This window comes from Suricata suricatta, chromosome 5 (genome assembly GCF_006229205.1).
Source record: "Suricata suricatta isolate VVHF042 chromosome 5, meerkat_22Aug2017_6uvM2_HiC, whole genome shotgun sequence".
NCBI lineage: Eukaryota > Metazoa > Chordata > Mammalia > Carnivora > Herpestidae > Suricata > Suricata suricatta.
The window spans coordinates 12,174,503-12,182,545 of NC_043704.1; positions in this window are offsets into that span (position 1 = coordinate 12,174,503).

Below are 8,043 nucleotides of genomic sequence, written 5' to 3' on the forward strand. Positions count from 1 at the left end.
TTCTGTCCCACAGTGATCCTGGGGACATCCATGCAGTCATGGGGTCACTGTGTGACTAGGCTCAGTTTTTGGTGGGGTGTTGGGTCTCCAAGCCCCACATTCTTAGACCCTCATTGTTCTAGAACCTTAGTCACCAGGCAATGGTTTTGTTTTGTTTTAATGTTTATTTGGAGAAAAAGAGCCCAAGTGGGGGAGGGGCAGAGAAGAATGGAGACACAAAATCAGAAGCAGGCTCCAGGCTCTGAGCTGTCAGCACAGAGCCCGACACGGGGCTCGAACTCACAAACCGTGAGATCATGACCTGAAATGGAGTTGGACGTTTAACCAACTGAGCCACCCAGGTGCCCCTCGCGACAATGGTTTCTTTCCACAATTTCTTTCTTTCAGGGCTCCCACCTAGCTCCTGGCTTCAAGTAACTTGGTTCCTTTCTGTCATCTTGTGTGTCTGCCTTTTGGGTTTGCCCAGAGGAGCTAAAGCCCTTGCTGATTTTAGCCAAAGAGCCCAGTGGGTCAGAGGCTCCCAGCATTTTTTCCCTGCCTCTGTGAGCTAGGCATCTCTTTTTAGCTTTCTATTTTTATACCTTATCTGCCATGGCTGTGTTCAGAGCTGAACGATGGATCAAAGCATGAACTCATTGAGCTGTCCCGTCCAGAACACTCCTCCCTATCTTTCTTATTTTAAATTCCCTGCCTTGTCGCACAGGGGTTTAAAGAAGAAGCTATTTTACTCATCGCACCAACACAACAAGTCAAATAGAGCAAGACTTCTTATCACCTGAGCCACAAAGGAGCAAAACAAGAAAGGGAGGGTTCAAGTGCGTCGGCTCAGGTTCAGTGACCGGGCGTTTAGCTGCAGTGCCAGGACCCCACACAGGGCTTCGGGTTCTTTCCCATTTTAGTCTCGGCTCACTCGCTGCCCAGGGAGATGGAACACTAAACAATCCTGGCATCTGTTATAGACAATTCCCTTGCCCAGCGGTCAATGCTTCTGACGCCTTGGGCATTTTGTGATTTCCAAACGAGCACTAGCAGTGTAGAAAAGGTCTGATCTACAGTCACGACACGGATTTTAATTTAGATACTGTCATTCACACTTATTCCTCCCACTTACTTTTCCAGTCCAAATTTCCACACTCTGACATTCCATTAAATTCAACTTGACTCAGCAAACGATTGGTGAGGTTCTGTCACGCTCAGGACGACTTAGTGGTAGAGGCTGGTCTACGGCTGGTCCAGGAAGGGGGCCCCCAAGTTATGGACAGTAACCAACTATTGACTCAAGAAACCTCCATGAATCCCTGTCTACTTATTACGTTCCTCGCTGGTCACAGTAGGGGACTGAAGGGAAATCAGCTGGTAGAGGTTGTTTTTTTGGGACCACTGACAAGGAGAGCTGATGTGATGGTCAGTCACTGCCACGTGAGCTAGAAAAGGACACGTGGTCAAATGGGCTTCTCCAGGACAGAGGAAGAGGGTCACCTGGGCTAGGAGATCAGCCTGGAAACTCTTGTTCGATTCTGGCAAAAGCTGATACGTGCTCGTCTTTGGGGGGGAGGGGGGTCTTCAGAAATGAAAAAAGAATAGTCCTGAAAGCTTTGGGAGACAGAGGGCTATGGTCAAAGGTGACACTTGTGCTATGGGAACTGATTGGGTTTAAAAACAACAATGACTTGTGAGCCCCGGGTGGCTCAGCTGGTTAAGTGTCCAACTCTTGGTTTTGGCTCAGGTCATGTTCTGTTGGTTCATAGGCTCAAGCCCCACATCGGGCTCCATGTTGACCATGTGAGGCAGGCTTTCAATCCTCTCTCTCTCCATCTCTCTGTCCCTCCTTCACTCATGCTCTTGAGTGTTCTCAATCTCTCTCCCACTCTGTCAAAATAAGTAAATAAACTTAAAAATAAATGAATAACAACAACAAACTCCAGGGCGATGTTTGCACAGCAGCCCCCAGCAGGAGAGACCGCACTTCTGCTGGAGAGCCTTTGTGTGTGTTGAGGAGGCCGAGGGGGAGGCTGGTGAAGAGAACAGGCTGGCGTCTCAGCTCTGCTCTGCAAGGTGGATGAATTTGGATATACATTACATTGGGTGCTCTCCACCCTGCCCATCTAGGAAGAACTCGGTAAATACTGAATTAAACTGACCAGTCTTCTAGGGCACCTGGGTGGCTCGGTGGGTTGAGCGCCTGGCTTCTGCTCAGGTCATGATCTTGAGGTTCCTGAGTCTGAGCCCCGCATCGGGCTCTGTGCTGACCGTTCATAGACAAAGCCAGCTTCTGATTCTGTGTCTCCTTCTCTTTCTGCCCCTCCCCTGCTTGCACTCTGTCTCTCTCTCTCTCTCAAAAGTAGATAAGCATTAAAATAAATAAACAAACTGAGCAGTCATCAAAGGAGAAGATTTATTTATTGAGATAAATCTTAAGGGAAAGAGTCTGCGTTCAGCCTAGAAACTACTCAGAATAAAGATTCGAAGATCAAGGCTGTCATCGAAATCTTTTCACTATTTACACGTCACACTTAAAGGTGTTTCAGAATTTGTTTTTTTAAGTTTATTTATTTATTTTGAGAGAGAGAGAGTGCAAGTGGGGAGGAGGCAGAGAGAGAGAATCCCAAACAAGCCCCTCGCTGTCAGCGCAGAGCCCGACGCAGGACTTGAACTCACAAACTGTGAGATCATGAGCTGAGCCGACGTTGGACACTTAACCAACTGAGCCACACAGGTGCCGGAATTTGCTTTCTAAAGATTTCCTCTGAATATAGTTCCTCTCCTCCTCCTCTGAGTCATGCCAGACACCACTCTGATCTCTTCGCCTTTGCCTTCAATCCCTGCTGTGGGCCTACAGGACCCCGCATTAATCCGGACTTCCAGGCAGAAGGTCCTGGTTGAAACAGCACAGAAATTCTGACAATGGCTGTGGACAGTCCCATCTCTAAAAAGTGACCTTTGCACACGTTCCCAGAAAGGGTGCCTACACTGGGTCTCAATTCAGGCTTGTGAACGTCCTTGCTTTTCAGGGACTTGGGGCACAACGGTGCTTGTGTGTTCTCAGGAATTGGAGGAACACCAAAATCATATCAGACACACAAGGAACTGAAGAGATGCTAATCTCATTCCTGTGTTACCGGGTTCTTTGGCTGACCACAGCACTCGGCATAGTGCTACCTCTGTGATTTTGAATCCACAGCATTTAAAAGGATTATACGTATAATCCTGCATAAACTGGATCAACAGGGTTTAAAACAAATCCATATAAGGGCAAGGTTTGTATTCAAATGTCAAACACTGTATGTATCAATTTAGTGTTCTTTCCTAGCAATGAATAGCATTCCAGAGGGTAATTAATTTATCCATGTTCCTATCAGCATATCATTATTCCGGGACAGAAAGGGGGCTGGAGGGGGGGGTTGAACAATGCTGTTATTTCTTTTAGAAAAGCTTTCTTAATTAGATCTGTGCTCTTTTTATAGCGAGGTGAAGGCTGCGGTTATTTGTGACATGCAAGGGCAGCTGAGGCCTGAGTAGGTGGGTCCTTAGGTGACTCAGGGATGCCAAGAGTTATTAGTGCCGATGTTCCCAGGACCTGAGTAGATGCAGCTTAAATGACTATTTTCGTGGACAGTCTTGCAACACTCGGTGGTGTTTGTTGAAACCGGTACATGGTAGAGACCCACAGAATCAGTACCACAAGGTCGCCTTTGTTTATGGAAAAGACAGTCCTCCTGCTCCTAATTACGGCAGCCATGAACCTAGCACACCGGGGTCCCTAAGTCTCCTGAACTGTAGCAAAATGTTGCACGTGCGCTGTTTGGAGGGATGGGAGGAAAGCCATCTCTTTTCTCAGATTCCCGAGAAAATTCCCGAAACATTAAGAACCATGGCTTTGAAAGGATAAACAAAACATGCGTCCCTGACTCGCACTTACTTTCAACAGAACAATCAGCAAGGCCAAAACAAGCAAGGACATCAGTTCCCAGGATGCAAAGGGAAGGGACGGCCGGATGAGGGGCCTTTGTCCTGGAAGGGAAAGGCCTGGAACAGAAGCGACAAACTCAATCCCTACAGACAGGCAGAACGAGTGGGTCCTGCGGATTGCCCTTGCTAGGGGGACCGTGCAATGGTGGGGCATGCAGTCAATTCTCTAGCGCGCATTTTTGTGGAAAACATGCAGCCCCTGTCACTTGTTGCTCTGCCAAAGGTGAACATAAAGTTTCTGGATCTATTGAGTTTTATAGGGGAAGCCAGACACCTTGAGGTTTAGTAGGAGAGACCTCGATTTTTGAATCTTGGAAGCAAACTCAAAGCCTAAGCAAACAAATCGACCCTACGCCAGGAGGCTCAGAGCTGGCCACCGTCCCCTTGGCTTAGACTTTTGCTGAAGATCTGAGGTTTGAAGATGTCCTGGGCCCAGGTTGGAGGCGGGAAAGGCGGGCTGCGCACAGAGAATGGAGGGGCCTCATTCGCTGGTCTGGAAGTCTGAGGGAGCAGAGCAGTGGCAAGTGAGCTCACAGAGTTGGAACGGCCTGTACTCAGCTTGGGGGTGGTCTCTCTGCATCAGAACAAGAGCAGTCCTCTAGGGGGTCTTAGGAAAATGCCAGGAGACCGCAGCTTTTGGGAAGGAGGCCCCTTGGGTGCAGAACCCCCAGCCAAAGAGGAGCCCTGGGAGGAAATTGAGGCAGGGCTCCGACAACCAAGTAGATCAGATGGGGAGATTTGGGCCAAGGAAATGGAGCAGAAGAGACGAGAGCGCCGTGTGGCCATCAGAGATGACACAGACATGCCAAGCCACCTGTGTGGGGTGCCGACGGAGCTGCAGACAGCAGCGGGGGCACGGCGCCCCGGGGGCAGGCGGGGATGGGGCTCTCTTCCATCACTCTGCACCTCCTCATCTGTCACCGGCAGGGCAGCCTGAGGACTTCGGTGCCCTTCCTTCTCTTTGTCCTCCTCACAGCAAGTATCGTAACTGAACATGTGACTGCGCCCAGGATACGCTTTGTTGCTACTAAAAAAATGTTGTTGGCCTTACAGGTGTTTCTCACTGAGAAAAGAGAGTTTCCGTGGGATGGTAGAAGCCATGGGGTAGCGGGAGGACAGGCAGGGAGAAGGCGGGCTCACGGGGCGGGCGTGTCCTCAAGCTAATCCAGGGGCATCTGGACATCAACCGAATGGCAGCCAGAGAGAACAGCAATGAACGGTCTACACATCCTGGTCTGCAGTCTACAAAGCGTCCTGAGTGGGTTATGCAGAACATCAGTCCTTTCTGAGGGCAGAGCCTTTCCGTCTCCAGAGCAAGGTTAGGGACTGAAACAGGACATCCAGGATGCAAACTGAGATATAAGAGTTCCCTAGGAAGAAGGAAACGTGGCTGGGGGTCCTGCACACAAGGGGCCAATGCCACCTGCACTGAGGTGGGAACTCACAGAAGAGGAAGATAAACCCACTGGGAAGAGAAGGGGGGCTACGTTCACTACCCATTTCCCAAGACCCAGCTCCCAGTGAAGGGGCCGAGAAGAATACACCGGGTGGAGGAGCCAGAGAGAGAAAGAGAAGAGAGAGAGAAATGGCCCAAGGGCTCGGTGGGCTGTAGTTATATTGTTGCTTATTTTAAGTTCAGTCACACCTGCTCCTTGGGAAAAGGTGAGAATAGGAGGGGGAAAGAGAGAAGAGAAAGAGAAAAAAGAAACCATTTCATGTCACAAAGCACAATCTTCCTTGGCTGTCATCATGTCGTATCATTAAAAAACAAGAAATGACAAAAACAGTATCGTCATAATCCAAGAATTCATCATATGTGGGATGGAGAGAACCAGGCAGAGAGACAAGAAGACCATCACTGACGTACGTATCCCCTTTTGCGAAAGCTGCCGTGCGCAGTGAGTGTCTTCACAATAACGAGGTGACAGGTGCGAAGGCATTGTCCACCGTCAGGGGAGATAGTAATGTCACAGCCGGTGTGGGGCGCACGGTTACTGACCTGCCAGCTGGCACTGAAGAGGCTACACATAAATCTGGCGGTATGAACGTTTATTATCCACTTCCCCCAGAGTGGAGTCCTTTGTTGGAAAGGTGGGCAAAAAGAGACGACCTTCATACAGCATGACCTGGAGAAGGCTGAACCGAGGGACTTTTCCAGATAAAGTTTATGTATTCTTTTTCTAAATATTAAAGAATAAAGAGTTATTGCAAAAAAAAAAAAACAAAGAAAGAAAGAAAGAAAGAAAGAAAGAAAGAAAGAAAGAAAGAAAGAAAACACAGAATAGTGTAAATAAGAAAATAGATCTCCTGTAAGCCCACCATTTAAAGACAGTATTAACATTGCGGGATTTTTTTGTTTGTTTGTTTGTTTGTTTTGGTCTTCAAATAATGCATAGCATCCTGCGTGTGCAATTTAGAGCCTTGTTATTTCTCATTTAACATTACAGGAGAAGCGTCGCTCATGCTGTTACCGACTACTTGTAAACATCATCTTAATGACCGCATGTAATATTCCAGTGTGGAGACTAATACTTTGTCACAGGTGCCATCCTTAACCACTTTTTAAAAGTTATTTTATTAAATTTTTTTTGTCTATTTATTTTTGAGAGAGAGAGAGTGAGCAGGAGAGGGGCTGAGAGAGAGGGAGACACAGAATCCGAAGCAGGTTCCAGGCTCTGAGCTGTCCGTGCAAAGTCCAGCATGGGGCTGGAACTCACCAACTGTGAGATCATGACCTGAGCCGAAATCAGGTGCCCAACTGACTGAGCCACCCAGGCGCCACCTTAACCACATAAAAAAAGTTTGGTGTTTTTTTTTTTTTTTAACATTTATTCATTGTTGAGAGACAGAGACAGGAGTGTGAGTGGGGAAGGAGCAGAGAGAGAGAGACAGAAAGAATCAGGCTCCAGGCTCTGAGCTGTCAGCACAGAGCCCCGCCCAGGACTGGAATTCACAGACCAGGAGATCATGACCTGAGCCGAAATCCCACTAACCAACTGAGCCACCCAGGGGTCCCATCCTTAACCCTGTTATATTTTGAGACATTCAGATTCTAGTTACTGAAAGTAAAACCCAAAGAACCTTTCTATACATAAAGCTTTTCTAAGGTTCAGACGCTCCCCAGGGAACAGATTTCACACAGTACAGTCACCCATCATCAAGGCTAGGACATTTTAGGGCAGTCTAGAGTGTCTGGTGCGGGTTTGGACTGGCATCCACAGAGCGGGGAGGTGTCTGCCCTGCCTTGGCCGGCTGAGCTGGGTCCTGGAATGTCACACGCGGTGGGCCCTTCCCAGAGCCCCTCCTCAGGAGAGGACCCAGGCCGAGGACCAAGCAGGAGAGGGAAGGAGGAAGCCCAAGCGGAGGGAGTGTCTTCTAGGTCAGGAACCTTCTTCCTCTGCTGTCCGCCTCCAGACCTCCAGCCTGGACCTTACCCCCCAGGGCTCTCATGGGACTGTCTTTGTCAATTGCCCAGTCTCATCCTCGCCTCTAAAGCTTGAGCAGCTGCTGTGACATTGCTAGCAGGTCACTCAGCGGGTGTGCAGTTTGCCCCTCTAGGCCGGTCCCACCGCCCCCAGGTCTTTGGAGTGCCAGTGCCAAGGCGTGGGTGGCTCCCGAGGGCACACCTGTCAGCTCCACGGCTGCCCCTCCGGCTCCGGGCTGGACACCCAGTCAGTAGGTGCCCCACAAATCTGGCGAATAGATGCATGGCCACAGCCGGGGTGCGGGGTGCGGCTAACAGGAGTCCGCGGACTTTTGAGCGTCTTTAAGTTACTGTTTGGAGCTGTTTGACTGGGTGTGGCGGTGGGCCCAGGGTGGGGGTCTCCCGGAATGCCTCTCTCTGGGCCGCAGCCTCTTCTTGCCCAGCCAACCTCAAACTCCTGCGGGGAGGTAGATCTGTCAGTCTGGCTGGCTGGCAATTGTAGTTACAGGGACTTTTGCCGGCGCTGAGCCCACCCGGCGCGATCACAGAGGATCGCGGGCTGCGGAGGGCCGGGTGGGCCGGGATCCGGCCTGGGGTCAACCAGGGGGGCCTGGGGCTGGGGACCCGGCAGGCCGACGGGGACGCGTGGG